This window comes from Patiria miniata, unplaced genomic scaffold (assembly GCF_015706575.1).
Source record: "Patiria miniata isolate m_02_andy unplaced genomic scaffold, ASM1570657v1 HiC_scaffold_7, whole genome shotgun sequence".
Taxonomy (NCBI): domain Eukaryota; kingdom Metazoa; phylum Echinodermata; class Asteroidea; order Valvatida; family Asterinidae; genus Patiria; species Patiria miniata.
Window position 1 is genome coordinate 31,252,606 of NW_024037074.1, and position 18,164 is coordinate 31,270,769.

The 18,164-nt window shown below is 39.5% G+C and overlaps 1 protein-coding gene across 1 annotated transcript in view; it reads left to right on the top strand.

The window, feature by feature from the left end:
- The first annotated feature begins 670 nt into the window (after positions 1-670).
- LOC119746429 (G-protein coupled receptor 54-like) overlaps positions 671-18,164 on the top strand; it is a 39,774-nt gene continuing 22,280 nt past the window's right edge. Inside the window, exon 1 of the mRNA XM_038223382.1 lies at positions 671-734. The gene's annotated coding sequence lies outside the window, so the exon portion shown is untranslated. The remainder of the gene's footprint in view (positions 735-18,164) is intronic.

Below are 18,164 nucleotides of genomic sequence, written 5' to 3' on the forward strand. Positions count from 1 at the left end.
ACTCCTTGGCCTCAACCCTTGTGACTGTCATTTAATTTCAGTCACGTATCTCTACACACACACACAATTGCCAATTGATCACAACAACATTTGTTGGACACTGTGACCAAGTTCCTTGCCTTATTCAATTTCAGTGCTGCGTTAAGTAAGCTGTGTAAAATCCTTCATGTTGTGAAAACGGCTGCAGTTGGGATTGGCGTCATTTGCCTGGCTATCAGTCATCATGGCAAGACATTAGTTAAATGCTCAAAGGCAAATGATTCCAATCCCAAAACACATCAGCTTGTTTTTCTCACCGTTCAGGATAACACAGCACTGAAATTGATTAAGGCATAAAACTTGGTCACAAGTGTCCAAAAACGTTGTTGTGCCCAATTGACAATTGTGCAGTGATGCATGACTGAAATTATATCAATCTCATAGGGGTTGAGGCCAAGGCTTAGGAATATCTGCACAACCAAAAAATTGACCTCATGGTTTGTAGTTATTTTAAAACCAGTCAGACTGACACTTTTTGGGGATATACTTTTTTGGGACATACTGTTTATACTCCAACTTTTAAACAACCCCTCAATCAAACTCCATTCTGGGTTTGTATAAGTTCGGTAGTTGAAACGAGTTTTCGCAGCGGTGTTGTTTAATTTTATTTTATTTGCATTCGTCCACAGAACAATATGGACTCCAATCTTTAGGACTGTTGGCAGCACACAGGACACTCCACATGTCTTGTTAAGGTAAGTGCCAGGGTGCACTCTGATTGTTATTATTATTTTTTATTTTAAAATTGAAAACTGCAGACATTTCCAGCTCTCTTTTAACACAAGATTGGTTGTACTTGACCCCGAGCTGACCACTTGGGTCGACTGGTTGCAACTTTAAAAAACATTGTTGACAGGAAATCTACTTTTAATTAAAACAAATGGAAAAGAAAAAAGCTCAAAATTAACAGTTTAAAAATTTACAGTTTACAATTTTACAGTTTAAAATGTACCAAAAAAGTAGTTAAACTAACCCTACTTCTTATTCAACTTTACGGAAGAAAAAAAAATACTATGAAAAATTATTCGCCTTATCATTGTGCCAATTGACAAAAGACGCCAATGTAAATGCGGAGAGTTTTCAAAATAATACAAAAAGTAATGACTTTCCAAATTCGCAAAATGTATCATTCTTTTGAGGTTTGAACTTGTACCCTCTGGATTGCCGTTCCGGTGCTGTTCTGAGCCCAACGTTGGCGGTTTCCCATGTGGTCAATGTCTTTGTTCAAGGGGTGTTAGACAGAATCGGTAAACCCGTGTATATACAAGTTCAAATCCCGCTCCAATCAATTTCTTTGTTCAACTTTAAAGTTATCACAGTGCACGTGGTCAGTTTCCCTAACCACCCCACCGTTCGGGTGAAGTGTCAGAATTATTGTAAATGACTACAGAAAAGTATTTTGATGTATGGGAATTTTCATCTGTTCCTTTCGCACGTCGTTAGCACTTCGCTTAAGATAATGTGCGGGGCGGGAGGGGGAGGGTTAGCGATTTTAAAGCACTTGCGCCGGTTCTTTGTATGGATTGCGTGTCAAGCCTTGTGTAAACAGCTTATACATTTTGTGATGGATATCGTTTTCCCCCTACCCATATCCCCCATATCCATGAAAAGATTGTCATTAAGCTGTTGACATGATGAAAGATGTAAAAAGTCAGAAAAGAAAGCCAAAAGCACTTAAAGAGGATCAATAAATAACTTGATTCTAACAGGACGTTAAAAGCCGTTTTGAATTAGGTAAGTGTAATATTTTATTACGTCGAGTGGGTTTGGACGGTCCTTGTCAATTAACACTCTCCTGACAACCGAAATACATATTTCTTATTGAACATGGTGAGAAACTGGTTTTTATCATATACAATAGTATGTGTATCATCTTGCATAAAATCCTGACATTAATGTGCCTTTTGCTTGGACAGCTATAACATTGAACTGTGTTGCCTGGTGCCGCATCCATTCCGCTGCGGTGAAAATGAAAATTGAACGGGTGAAATATGAAACATACTGGTGAAAAGTAAACGTGGATGTCAACGAATGAGCTGCGGTAAAAAAAAATTAATGAAATTCCTGGTTAGTCAAGTACCTCCCTTGGTTAGACCAAACAAAACGTTGGCTGTATAACAACAAATATTAATATACCGTTCCATTACTGCAGCTGCACTTAACGACTGCTGTCCCGCAAGAGACTGTGTTCACTCCTGTTGAGAAAGGCAGTGTACTTTTCTTGTCCTCAAATTTCAAAACGAAGATTATACTAAAAATCTAAACGAGGACAATGTGTAATCTACGATATGTCAGTCGACACGTGTGCGTGTAACACTATAGGTATGTGAAGTAAGCATTAAACATTGTATACTCTTTGTGGACCTGTGAACAGAAGAGGTCCACAGGGGTGCAGGATGTGTGAACGTTTTGTGGACTTGCACAGGTCCACACAACGTTTCCCCCCTCTCTGAAAAAAAAACAGGTTTAGAGGCATTTTGGGGTTAGTGTTATCGTCACAAAATGAAGAGTGACGGTCAAGGAAACCATAATCGGAAAGTCGTGTTGAAAGAATGTTCGCAGTGTGAGTATAACCTGTTTCCAGTGGCGTAGTTGGGGGGGGGGGGGGGGGGGGGGGGGGGGAGGGGGGGGGAGGCAGTCCTCCCCCCCCCACAAATTCCCAGTGCTCCCCCAAGTGCCCCCACCAACAAATCTGAAATTTCCCGCTTGTCAAGGAAGTGTCTTTTTGAAGTATTTGTTTGAGTAATTAAAAGAAAGAGGAAACCGCATGGTTTTATTAAATGTGAATAAATTGATAAAACAGAGCGCCCTCCAGCGTCAAAAGAGTGCCCCCCCCCCCCCCCCCGCTTTTCGAATTTGCAGCACTTGCGGTGTCCTGGGAATTTAGGGGAAATGTTGTTGGGTCCACCCTTTGTGCCTTCTCATAACATGCTGGTGCCCCCGGACCCGTACCCCCGGCTACGCCACTGCCTGGTTCGAATATTCATTACAATTTTACTTCACACTTTATGTGGTGTTTTTGTGCGTGCTAGTACGGCTAATAAGACAACAGTACATTGATTCCGTAAAGACAAAAGTGAATTGATTGACACCACAGCAGGCCACAGTTTGGACATGGAAAGAACAAAAAAAATCTCCATCCGGCAACTACGCTCAGTCTTGCGCAATCTTTAAATATTTAATTCGAACATGTCCTTTAAACATGTACTTTCCTGTAAGCACAGCTGACAAGGAAACGATGCTGACACGAGTTTTATCACTTAATCGAGTGCTGTCGGGGATTGAAAAAAAAAACTCTGTTTGTTTATCATCAATCGACTCCCATCCATCTAGTTAAAAAGTAAGCCAAGCACCTCGACGTGGGCGTTTTTTTCTTTACTTTTTAGCCAAAACCTATTTGTGTAAAAATGTACAGAGGTGGTAATATTGTAGGGGTGCGCGTTTTATGAAATACGCGCGAACGCCCCAGAGCGTAGTATGCGTCGCCGAACCCGATCGCTGTAAAACTGAATACAACGGGGAACCTTTCAGTTCTCGTACAAATGTAAGTTTTGTTTTTTTGTAATGTAAATAAGTCTCGTTTCTGTTGTCCATTGTGTTTAACATGCGTCGACTTTACTGCTGCACTTCAGGGAGTTTCCTGACCATACATCGTTACTTTAACCGAGTAAATAGGCAATCGTTCACAGAAAAAAACCCCAACAGAAATGGTTAAATTCGATTAACTTAAAGGGTTCTTGCAATACATTTTTCTTAAGAAAACATTTTGTGCAACTGTCTACTCCTCTTAAATGTATCAAACTATTTGACATCCCCTTTTGGTTAATTATTTTGAAAAGTGCACTACTTTAAACATTTAAAAGGTTTCATGCTTTTCTGGACAGCTAGGGCGCTGTTGCTGTGATGTCATTTCAGGAAGACACTGTTCAGTTTCGGGGGTTTCCTGTTCAAAATTGTGAACCCCAAAATGTGTTCATTGAAACAAATTGTCAGAAAGGTTTGCTCATATCATTGGCTTACTGCCATGTACATACACAACAACGAATCACCAAAGAAAAGAAAATTTACGACAGCAAAATATCAAAAATTCTAGCAACTTTTTGCGCTAAAATAACTAACATTTAGGTTATGATTCTCATTTTTTTGATTCTCCTGCTATTGAATCGCTGTTGATATCATGTCAAGACACCATGAAGTGTTAGTGTTATTTTAACACCTTAGTTTGTGTAATGTAAGCAGACCATACCACCACTTCACCTCCAGGTCTACATTTTGTTTAAAGAAAGTTAATTATTATGACAGGTGTTGAAAATTCCATTGTTCAAATTATCAGCACCTTGCACACACATTGTTTGGGTTGGGAAGCCGAAAACAAGCGAAACTGATTAGGTAGATGATAGTAATGGTGGACAAAAGGCCCCTCAGCTCCCTGTCAATAAAGCTGATACAGCTAGCAAACAAACCGAACAAATCAACCAGATAAGCCTCAATCAATATCATAACTTCATATCGGTACATATGGATTTCTGTCTGCATTCGCACATCATATTTAAACCGTCCATTCTCTAGACTCGCATTTTATTTATTTTACTTTTTTTCTATGTGTTTAATGTTTAACTTTTTGTCAAACTTGGTCAGACTATCTCGCTGTCAGTAAATTTTGTTATGTATACAACATCTTTTGCAAGCTGTAAAACTGAATAAATGTCCATACCGACAATTTTATTTTAAGTAAGTTTAACGAAACACTCTAATCCTATACTTATTTGATGGAATTTTGCGTCGGGGTGATGTAAATTCAATGTTAGGTTTTGCCCTTCACTGACGCATAAACACGGTACACTCAGTGTGTTACCTCCCGAGTGAAAGTGAGAAAAAAATCACTCGGGTAGGACTGGAACTTCCACAAGAGGTCGTGGGTTCGAGTCCCACCCGAGTGATTTTTTTTTGTCATTTTCACTCGGGGGTAACACACTGAGTATACAGTGTTTATACGTCGGTGAAGGAAAAAACCTAATATTGAACTGTAATCCTACTTAATCAAACAATAAAAGTAATAGTGTAACATAATTACAAAACAATTGAGGGCATATAGTGATAAGACAGGCATAAGGTTAAGGTGGAAGAATGTTATGGGCCTATAGGAATACGAAACCCCCAAATCTCACTTCTAATTTCTGGCTCAAAGCCCCAAGCAACCTTCAGTACGACAAAATCAAAAAGTCATAGGATTACTTGCGAGTTGCCGTATTCTTTAACATGTGACCCTTTAAAAATGCCCTATATGCTATTCTGAACCACATGATTAATTTAATAGGCTAATATCAATATTTACCACTCCGGCCGCGGCGTTGGATAAGTTTCAAACAATTCGGTTGGTATTCCCAAACGGGAATATCGAGATCTGGACTGCAGTTGACTCGACCTCCTTCTGTCCAAACGCATTTAGAAAGCTTGGCTAGAACGCATGGCGTTCAGGGCGATGAAGTGCACTAACCAATTGGTTATGATTGGTTGGAATTGGGTCATATAAAATGATGGAATGAATCAGTAATGCCGGATGATACTCGGTTCGTCCCGGATGAGAATAATACGAGAGGTTTTCATGAGACATTAATCTCCAATTGCTCCACTCGCTTACATTGGAGGACATTTATGTAAAGAGCGTCTAAACCAGACAAACCTTTTTTTATGGTATTTAAAGGGTCCATGAAATACATTTTTCTGAGGAACGTATTGTGTTCAAACTTCTACTCCTTTTATATTTATAAATAGTATTTGTCATCCATTTTTTGGTTTAATTTTGTTAAAAAGTGTACTTCTTTAAACATTTAAAATTGTCAATGCTTTTGCAGACAACTTAGGGCGCTTTTGCTGTGATGTCATACCAGGAAGATTCTGTTCAGAGGGGCTTTTTGTTGAAACTGTGAACCCAAACATTTCGCATTGAAAATATCCGTGAGAAAAGTTTGCTCAATGGCTTACAGCCATTTACTGACACAACAACGAATCACCACAGAAAAGGAAATTACACCAGCACATTATCCACAATTTTGGCTAATTTTAACACTGTGGTTTCTGCCTGAGATTACATCACACTTTTGCTCACGAATATGAAAATTTGTAAGCAAAGAAACCAAAAAGGCACCAAAATACCCGTGAAAATGACAAAAAAATTGAAAAAAGGGTAAATGAGACACAAAGTTGCATTTTCAAGGATTGCATTAAAAAAAGTATATTACATGGGCCCTTTAACATGATATTTTTATATTGTTTTATTCGGTTGCCATATCAGTGCTTCTGAAACTTTTGCAAGACTCTTTGACATGTACAAGCTGTTGTGGGTAACCATTCTGGAACTATACTCTGTACCCAATTGATTTGTTTTTCTTCTTAGTCTGAGGGCTTAATCAGGTCATCATAATTCAAAGAATTTAAGAATCTAAGTAATGCCAGGCCCCTTGGCATCAGGCTTGTATTTTGTGCCCCGGCAATCGATAAAAAATAAATTGACCCACATTAACTTAATTGGTAGCCTCGTCCCAAGGGCTATTGTCATATAGGTTAGGCCAATTTACCAAATAGCAAGGCGAGTACATCAGTCTGAGTTCGATTTAGTTGGACACCATTGCTGGCAGGAACACATTGCATGAAAACGCCTATTGGCGTATAGTGTTCGAATTCCTGATAACCGCCCACCGAGACTAAGTTCAATTTCAAACTAGAAACTTTTCCCACTTTGTACAAGCCGAGTTAAAGGAGGTTCATCTAATAAAGCCGTGACTCGATACCTGTCGCCTAAGACTGCTGAAAGTTACACAGGTAACTTCTCAGTTTACAAAGAAAGGAAGGTTGAACAAGAAAAATCAGTCGAGATTTCCATGGGCGATTTTAAACCCACCGTGCTTTGGTTTCCTTCGAAACTATAAAACGGCCTTCCTTGTTTGGATAAGCACTTAGCCCCTTACCCATTAACCGGGCACAGCCCAAGCTTCCATCCTTGGTGTGTGTATATATAAATCTCGCTGATACATTCGGCCATGGGGCGTGGTCGGACTGAAACGGAACAAGAATGGATTAAACCCCCTTTTTGGCCTTCGGATATGTTTACATTTATTCTACTTTGAACGCGGCAGGCACGCAGCCAAATGGATCAAGTGCATTAACAGACACGCGGCGCTGTCCCTGAGTTACAATCAATCCATCTCCATGTAAGAAGGGGCAAAAAAGGATTGGGAAAAGGGATCGTTTAATAAGCGTATGGAGTACCATCGCAGACAGTAGCAGACAATTTTTTTTTTCAATCTTATAGACACACTCTTGGATAAGATGTTTCTATATGTAGCGTCTGCGATCAATTCTTGGAATCTTTACAGATAATGTGACCTCGATTCGGGTTTTTGAACTCTTTGTGTGACCTCCTTTCTGGGTCAACACTGTTTTTAGTCTCTTCATTAATTCATTGTGAGGTCCTAAACCTATTTACACAATTTCTATAAAAGGAATCAAAATGGAACCCAGTCAGACTACCCGACTTGACTATCAAGTCAGAACTCCCTTGAGCGAACAAACAGAATTTCTGAGGCATCCACAAATTACCTAGGGGGAAACATTATACCTGCAGATTCTGTGAATGATTTTAACGTACTTGTATTTTCACGGCAAACACTTCAACCTGGTGTACTTGTCAAGCCCCAAATTGGCTTAATTTTGTCGATAACATCAATACCCTTTATCAATATCATCTTCACTTCCGAGATGTGTTTTTCTCCGTTGGCACCGTTCTCTGTACGCCTACTCAAGCTGAGTCTCCAAAACATGTGCGCCCCGCCTCTCAAAAGCTCATCCCGCCAAAAAAAAAACAAATATGATGACAGCCCGTGCAGTTGGCGTAAACCCTAATTCCCCTAAGCCGTAGAAATAATCCAATTATAGGGAAAGGCTGGAGGGGAGACTATCCTCCGCGTTTAATGAAGGCAGTGTACAAAGCCACCAAAATGCCTCGTTCGTTTAAGCAAAACGCGATCAGCTTTTGTCTTTTATTGGACGCTACAATGTTGATACAGTAACTCTTTTCATTTTTGGCGGGAATCTGCAGGAATGTGTTGCTAGGGGCGATGGGCATCTAAAAGTGTCGTCTGCTCTGGCACGTGTATAGTTGACTTGAGGCAACCAGAATTCACAGGGTCAGCGCATACCAAGAATTTACCCATCCAAAGTCTATTCGTCCTGGAAAACAAGATAATTAATTCAATTTCTGACCTGCCGCTGGGGAAGAACATTTACACAATTTAGACGAACTTCATCACTTGGAAAATGATTACAACTCTGTAGTCATCCTCTGATGAAAATATCAAGGAAAAAATGTCAGATTTTTCCCTCTCTTTGTTGGAGAGGTGATAAAAACCTCATTTTTTCCCCTGTAGATTTGGAGTGTAAAAGTAACAATGGGTGATTGGAAAATGGGACATTTCACCTTCAAATTATATTCATAAATATCTATTACAGTTTACCCATTCCTATTGTTCTAGAGCCCGTCACGTGGCCGGTTTTAAACGGTTAACAAAGACTGGCTGGCTGGTCTTAACACTTTTCCAATGTCACATGAAATTTGACTGTGGGGCCTTTTAGTTATCGTTTGTTTGGTTGAACTTTCACAATGCACAAGTAGTCATGTGCAATACTACTACTAGTGATTCATAGTCCTAAATACACCGACCGCCACAGCTGCGTTCTGCGCGTCGTCGCGCATTACGCGCGACGCGCGCGCCAATCTCCATATAAGGAGTTGTTTACGACATGGAAACTACCATAATTATAGCTACAGGGGTGTTTCAAAAACGTGAAGAAAAACTGTTCCGGAAAGAATCATTGCGAATTAAATATTTTTTTTATACTTTTGAATCAAAACGTTTTGATTTTTTAGACCAAAAAGGTATTTATGAATGGGTTTTGCTCGGGTAATTATCAGCATCAAGACTCCAACCGGTAGTTAACAGAGTATTCAAACCGGCCAACCGCATTATTCCCTTAATTGTTTTGTAATTGTTGACACCAAACTCCTAGGGTATTTTATTAAATAATCTTTCAGGTACGGATTTAAATTATTAATACTAACCCATAGCTTGATTAATTCGGTGGTGCGTTCGGATATACATGTATAGGCCTATGTTTGAGAATTTCCTTGAAATTAATGAGATTTTTTTGGGCATATTACACGCTCTCACGGGCAACATTTCCTTCATACAATTCAATTTAACACGTCCGAAAGATGTAATTGTCCAGCTGCAGATTTGATTTAATTGCTCAAAAACTCACTGTAAAAGTAATCTACAACAGTTCTGGGGAAAATTGGTAAAATTAAATCACATAGATATTGAATTAAACATTATGACGTAGGCCTAGGCGTTACGAAATGGAAATTATATCCTGAATTTCTTGAATAACATCGACGAATCGATTTGTCTTTCAGAATAAACGGGAAATAATCGGAATCACTGGTGATGAAGAACACGTACAGTTGTCAAAACACCGCAATAAAGTTGAAACCAATATTTCTTTCTCCAACTCTTGGGGGCATTTAACTGAGGCACCGACACTATACTGTAATACACTTATTGGATTATTAATAAAATGAATTACAATTTACAACAATGGTCTTATTCCCCAATTTGTAATAACCATAGAGTGTTTTCCCGTTTTCCCGCTGAGATGAAAGCTTCCCGCGCTAATTCTCCCCACGATCCAATTAAAAGCTCCGGCCAAGCAGAAAACTAACCTTGTTTCTACAAATCTCTAATTTCCATTGCGATATAATCTTTTCCTTTTTTAAACGAAGCCTTTTTGTTCGTCAACATTTCCAAAATTGAAGGATTGTTTGATAAATAGCCGCGCGCCCGGCCGAGTTTGATTTTCCGGGGAGATAGTCTTTTAGACAGGTCCTTTTATCGAGAAAGCAATCTAGAATTTTTGCTACCGAGCTGCAGATCAAAATCGGACATGTTGCACGAATAGGTTTAACCGAAGGTGAATATCTACGTAACGGACGTATATGCATTCCTGTGTCACACACCAGATCCAGGCTCCATACAATGGGAGGGGCACCAACAAGCGAAGGGGGGGGGGCAATGGGTTTCAGGGCGAGTATCACATCTTGAAAATCTACTTTCAGTACATGTATTTCAACATTTTCCATATTTGGCAGAATAGAACAGTTTTAAAATTAGTCTGGCATTTACATATCATATGCAGACCTTATGCTTTGCGGGTATCTCCGATGCCACTCACTATTGGCTTTTCCGCACAGTTGCGGAAAAGCCTTTGTTTTTGTTCAGATATGTTTTCCTCTTCTGTTTTTCCCTTCTTGAGTCTTGTATCCCAAATCTTACAGCTTTTGTACAACGCTTTTGTACCGGCAACTTTGGGCATTGAATGATGCTTAACATGGACATAGATCCCATAGCAAAGTTGTGTCTCATCAACTAATGTCGTGATGACGTCATCAGGTGTTACGTGACGTCATCATCATAAAGGTGATGTTCATCGAACAGACACAGACATCTAGTTTTAACAACGTTTGCTCATGCCTTTCCTATATATAGCGATACAAAACCTGTGCCTTCTAACTCCACCTTAATGCACAAGGTCTATAGTGTACAACACGGTAAATCTTATATAGGATGGAGTGGATTACAAAATGTTCAAGGGCCTTAGAGGTTTTGTGAGTGTTTTGTTTACGTCAATATTCTCCATTGAGGATAAGTACATGTAGTTTATACGTAAGTAGTTCGATCAAGAGGCCATCCGGCCGCGGTAAATCAAAGTTAAAGTATTTACTCCCCATGAAAAATTAACATATCGTTTATTCACAGAGAAAGTATGTAAGTCAGATGCACTTTTTAGAGCCCATACGTTTAACAATTTAGAATTTTGAGCGCACCAAGCGTTTAAAAGGTATCACGAGTAAACTAGAGCGTCTATCGTGTAGGCCTTATGATATTTTGAACGTTTTAGGTGTATGTAACCCCAGTTTTAGGGAAAGTGTATACATTTGTAAAAGGAACGGCCATTACACCTTGTAATGGAAGGCAACTTAAAGTATAGTGTATACGAGAACCCATGAGATTACTCTCACCCTCAATATGGGAAAATTTGTCTTCAGAAAATAATGCTGGTAGTAACTTGAGCCAATAAAACGGTCGAAGGGCCAAGAGCTGGAACCGAACGAAGAGCGAAGTGGACGTGTTGATTTATTTGCTTCGGCAATCGTCCCATAAGTGCTGGAAATCCAGTTAAGAGCGAGTATTAAGGCATCTCCCGTACTTGTCTTTCCAATTTACTATACCTGATTTTTTTTTGAGTGGGTAAGGCTATCAGCGGGCTTGAAAATCATCGCGCACGGTCGGCGAAGTAGTTTGAAATATATGACTAAGTGTGTGTAATTGACTTTGGGTATAGTAGCAAACATGTATTAGTGGAAGTAGTGGTGGTTAGGGTATAGTTTATAGTCCGGAGGGAGAGGGGTGATCTGACTTGTATAGCTTCGCTTGAGATTTGTTGCGAGACAACTTGAAAGTGGGGACCCTGCCCCTTGCGATAGTGTGCAATAAGCCATTTGCGATTTAAATTCGAGTAGCATCTGGTACCCTGACTTGCTCGAATGCTTGGCACATTTTTAACTTTGAATTCTCCAGACCAAAGAGACTGTTGCTATATCATGATTCTGGCAAGCCTTACGCTAGCAACCCCCAGTTCCGTAATGGTCTGGTGTCTTTGTGCCATTCTCACCCATTGTGACCAATGTATTGATGCTGAGCATCTCTACGTAACTATGCAATAGCTTGCCCCGAATCATGTGATATAGCAACAGTGTCTTTGGTCTGGTGAATTCAAAGTTAAAATGTGCCAAGCATTATGAGCAAGTCAGTGTACCGGATGTTATTCAAATGTAACTCACAAAGGATATAGGTTATTCGCAAATGGCTTATTACTCTTTTCCCATTCCGGTTTAAATAACACAGTTGGCACATTGGCTGTAATTTTTTTGTTGTAAATAAGCCATTTCCACCTTCTCCTTGAAAGCTCACTAACTAACAAATAGAACTGAGTTGTACAACATTGATTGATGAATTAATTAATTTACATCAAAGTCTTTTATATATTTGAAACGTGTGCACCTTTCCAATTTTCCAAGCAATCAAAAACCAGAGAAAAAATTGGCAATTTGAAATCTTTATAAGTGTTACTGTGTAAAAACGTCTTCCCATTTTGAAGAAGATAAAGGATGACTAGTTTCCACCAAAAATAAAATAATTTTACTTTCACCCAATAAATGCATATTCAAATCTGTTCAATTTCAAGCACTGCAACTTAACTTCCGCATTTCGTAACTGTTGTTTTTTCTCTTCATATTTGCCCAACGTAAAACTTCTCACATCTCTTTCCGTAGTATTCTACTTTATATCAAATTTAATGATTAACTATTTTGTGTGGTTTGTCCAACGGCTTGCCAGACCATTATTGATTCTGCATAAGGGTCTATATTTAGTAGATGTCCACAGATTCGAATTGCAAATTAACTGGTGTATTTTTGTCAGGTGTTTGTCGAGAATGGTTGTGTTTTCTCCAACCTAATGTCATAACGCCTACGCAATCAGAGGCGTTCCCATGTTGGGAGGGGGGTATATTTTGTAAAGACTGCCCTTTTCCATTAAAGTGCCCTTTTTTTGCCAGCATATTCCCCCCGGATATTGTGAAGAGTGGCATTTTATTTTTTATCAACAAGTGACCTCTTTACAGAACAAAGTGTCCTTTTATTTTTATCAGTGCCAAGTATTCTCCGAAAGAGTGCATGATTGTCTGGTTTGAACAGTGCCCCAATTGGAAGATGATACTGCCCCCAAACCTATACAGAGACCAAGTATCCGGAGACAAAACCCTGTCTACACGGCCATGCGAGTGCTCTTATCAACCCCCCCCCCCGCCCCAATGAAAATGACCAATTGCTACGCCAATGAAGCTAATTATTTTTAAAGTACTTTTAATAATGACAACACTTCCTGTTATACATGTGCTTCGCTCCATATGCCAATGTGTAAAATCGGTCTCGTCAGCTCACGTCCATTTTAAATGTGGACGTCTCGGTACCAAACACTGACTAGTCTATAGCCCCAGGCTTCCGTGTTGGAATTGACCAACCTATCATCCGCTTGATCGATTGAATGGAAGTTGAGGTCAAGCCTGTTCGTTTTATTTTAGTCATCAATTCGCAATATTTTCAATATGTTGTAAATTTTAATGCTTTTATTTCTTGCACAGAACCCATTTATTGCCCTTGACTGGAGTAACCCAGCCAGGACACAATGCCAAAAATAGGACGTTAAACACGCTGTAGATCCTAATGATGCCAAAATGTAGTGTATTCCAGGTTTTGGAGGTCTCGCAGGTTTTGGAGGTCAACCTGCATGTTCAATAGAATAAATAATTCTCCATTTGTCATTGTTTCTTAATGGTAAACATTTAACTGATACGCTATAGGGTCTCCGGTTCTTTTCTTCTTCTACTTCTACTACTTTCATTACTTGTACAAATTCTACTACTTCTACTACTTCTACCTTTTCTGCTACTTCTACTTCTTCTACTTCTTCCACTACTTGTACTAATTCTACTACTTCTACTACTTCTACTTCTTCTACTACTTCTACTTCTTCTACCACTTCTTCTACTTCTACTTCTTCTTGAGCATAACTCAGCTCAACTTGAGCAACACGTTGATGCTATAATTAGAAGAAAAAAATAAACAGCTTCATTTTAAATCTTCTATACAAGGTAATAATCGAAAAGACTGTCACTAAATTCCGGTGGAGTGCGAAATTTGGACTCTATATGAAATAAGGACTCGTTGGTTGTATGGCGCATGCCTAAGTGTTCAAGTGTTTTACTTAAAACGTAGAAGTTTGGTGCCCACACAAATTAAATAATACAATAACAAACTAATGCACCACACGTTTTCAAATCAACATTACACAGTATAAATCTGAGTTTTAAAATGAAAGGTAAAATAGACCATATTTCATAGGAGTCCAAATTCATATGACATAGGAAACAACATTTATGACTTCCTCACTCTTACGTCTTTGTCATAAAAGTATGGTTTAGTCTTTTATATTCCCACAATGCAGTGCCAATACAACAAAAGGTTTTTTTAACCAGTCGGTGAGACGTTTAGTTCTGAGCAGAGGTGAGGCTTTTAACTCCCCTTGAAGTATACATGCAAAGCTGTACCCAGATGTGTTTTGCCCCTTACTGGCCGCTGTATCGGATTTGATTGATAGATCTCAATACAAACCACCATGACTGTGTACACATTTCAAGTGAACGCAAAACAATATTTCCACAGATGATAACAATCGCTGGGGAAATGATTAGCTTTCGTGGGCGACTAGTATTCAATCAAATACAAAACTTGCCGTCAAATTTATAACACAGCCTGATTAACAAAATGCGACTTGAATTTAGTTTGAAATCATTGCTTTTGTTTATCAGATTGCAACATTTGAAAGACATTGCTCAATGCTAACCTTTAGACTGTTTAATTCGGTTACGAAAATTATCTGAAAATAATTTGCAACTATTGAGGCCATAAGAATGTTCGGAAATTCATTTTCTTTTGTAATAATTAAAATTGCATCATTCTTCTTTACTTTCCTAGGGATCCCTTTCAGACCCTACCCGTACGATATTGACTGTAATTATTTATCCTTAGGCCTGACTACCTAATCGACTTCAATGTATTCCCCCTCTATGTTCTAAATTGAACTTTCTTTCGATGTGGCTCTTTTCAAATTCGCGGCTTATTCGCAGAACATAGATCACACTAACGTGGGAGCATTATGGGCTCATACAGAAATAGGAAAAGAACATTTCATGCTTATCTTACATCATGAATGATTAAATTGGACTGCTGAAACATGGCATTTACAAACGAGTGTTTGGAAACTCCATGTTAAAGTTTAATTTGATGAACAGCAAACAGTTTGAAGGCGCGTGAACTAGCACAGCATACACATTTGCACGTTTGTAAAGATGTGATATTCTTTGAATAGAGAATGTTGTGCACGGTACAGCTATATCGTGCCTGTGTTTTTCTTTTTCTTGTCTTTTTCATAATATCCCATCTGGCTCCTCACTTGATGTGCAATGTGCAGGCATTGATTAATTTGGCGCTAGCTGGCAGCGTTTATTCATGTTGACAAAGTTGCGGCTATTTACCCACCAGCCCAGATCGAAGCAGAATAACCCAGCGGCAAAGAATTCAATTTAATTAATCACACGGATTAGCTTCTTATAAAAAAAGCTCACGATTAAAATATACACAAGAACCAAAGCACTCTTGCCAAGTGGAGATATCTCTGAGCTCCTCTTGAAAAGACGAAATGTGAAACTTCCCGCAAAATTCTGCCGGCCGTGTAGCCTAAGTCCGCGGGCTCCGCGTGCAGAAGGAGTCTGCGGAGAAACTGCGCCTCGCCGAGGAAACGTACTCGTCCCAGGAGGGTCCCGGAGATGACAACGTCTTGACAGGATGAAAGAGGGGGAAATGTTGTCAGGTCTAATACAATATGGTACCCCCTAGTCAAGGCAGATTAAGGCAATTAGAGGGAGGCTAGTGGACTGTTGAGACAGGATTAGACGGAGCCAACCACCCCACACCCCCCCCCAAAAAAATCTCCGACATCACCAGTCCTGTCAAAAGTGAAGCCTATCAGATGCACATTGCCGTCTGCTCGAGATGACCCAATTGATGCGCGTGCGAGTGATATTTCCAACTGCGATCTCAGTGTGTGTTGGGAATTGAAAATGGTGAATATTGGAAAATGCATGAGTGGAATTTAAACAACCAAATAAGCATCGGTGTTGAAATTCTAATCGCGAAGAGTACGCCAGAAAGCCTAAATGGGTGTTATTGAACCTGTAATCGTGGCCAAGCTTGGTAATTGTAACGGTATACTTTTAGGTAGGTGGATAGTAGCGTGGTATTGCATCTTGCGAAGGCTATTATGGGTAATTATCCGAAGACTTGAGCCAAACGGTCTCCGGGGGACCCACTCCTAGTAAGACACGGTTCCGGGACTGGAGAAACTTCTCGTGTGCAACTTGGTACAAAGATCCCCTGGTCAGAAGTTAAAAGATCAAGGGTAAATCTGCCTCATCCGGTATACAGCTTGTTCCGATATCTTCGCTTGTGCTTCCTTTAGCCTCCTCCTTTTGAAGCGGTTTCTTGGCTCCACCCCCACCCCGGCCGTCGATTATTTGAATATGATTTGTTATCCCGCATTGAAGGCGTGTACAACTTGGCGTACCAGTCTCCCCTATTACCTGGCTGTTCAGTCATTGGCATGACACGTTGTGTTAAGTGGGCAGAGCGATTCCTGTCTCCACACCAGCCGGGGCACCTGCCCTAATGCACCGCAGCTAGGTAAATGCCACATGTGTCAGTGATAAAACGCGATACCTTTCACCGGTGAGATTTACTGACGACTGTTTTGCGTCTACACCCCCACCCAAAATTTCTCAATATTTTTTTAACGGAAATTATTGCCGATTTGTAAATCAATAATAAATATGTCAGCAAAAACGGATTCATTATGTTTTGGCAAAAAAAAATTGCTTTATTATTATTTATTTTGTAATCATTTTATGAAATTATTCCTTATTTTCAATTTTATAGAAGTATTTCTTATTTTCAAATGTGTACAACTGATTTTACTCCATTGTGTCTGCACAGATTTGTGCTTGTGTTTTTGTTAATGCAATTATGTGCTTGTTCTTTAATAGTGTAAATGAGTTGTTTTCTGGTCTAGTATTTGTACACGGAAACTGATCATGATTGACTTTCGAAGGCTTTTTTTTGCGAAAAACATACATATTTGTTCTGAACTTTGTTTGTATCATCGATTTGTTTTCGACACCGAAAATCCCCCGCTCCACTTAAAAACCTGCGATTTCAATCTCCGTATTCCAATATTTCCTCCGGTCGCCTTATTGCATTTTTTTAACGTAACTCCAATGGCCGTCTATATAGCCGGTGATGTGGGCCGATCGACCGACCTGGGACCGTGCATATTTGCTCCCGAACCCGATGGAGTAATAGAGTATTGCCGTGGCTTTTTAAATGCCTGTAGTTCGTGTGACAACTATTTACATCCGATGGTTTGTTTAAGGATGCATGTGTCTCTTTCCATCAGTGAGCCGATAGCCGCCGTTCCCTCTCCTCTCAAACTCAAACACAAACGTGTACACACACTCTTCCATCTAGGACACCGCGTGAGGGTTTCGTCAAATCAATTGCGGTCGACGCAGATATCGGTTCCGAGCTCAAGTTTTGAAATGGGCCCTAACAATTACGGGAGTTTTTTGCTAGACATTCTTGCTGGAAAGGAGTTTGATTCTGACGGACGCTTCTTTTAATACCGTTTATCACAAAGACGTCTAGTTTCAAGGAAACCATTTTTATTTATCTTAGTGGGAATCGATACCCAGAAATGCCTACACGTGCCAAATCACGATTTGTATGCCATCAATTTCTTTGCTATTAAAGCATTTTGTGGACAATGAACTTGAATGTCTGTAAACAAATAAATAAATAAATAAATAAAATGGGTGGAAGCCGCATACAGGAGTGCGAGCCCGTATTTCTGTGAAATTCGGATGAAACTGGACCCTAAAATTGCTCTATTTTGCAATGGAGCGTAGCCATCATATTTTTTTTTCAAAATGGCGAGGAGCCACAGAACTACTTTTGGGGCTTATCATTCTTTAGATGAAATTTTCTCCAAAGTCATTGATTTACCACCCAAATATTGAAAAAACAAATGAAAGAAGATGAAATAAGCTTTAATTTGATGGGTGTCTCAAACACCTTGGAGAGTTGTGAGTATTTTTAATAATTGTTACGCGTAATTATCACTTAGGTCTATGGGAGTTGATTTACAGGTCTGCACCCCTTGACCATTTATTTAACTGCCCAAATTATCCGGTGTCATATGACATTGGGACTCCTATAAAACCTGGTCTCTTTTACCTTATATGAACTCTAACCCTCACACGTGATGTCACTGTCCTAATAA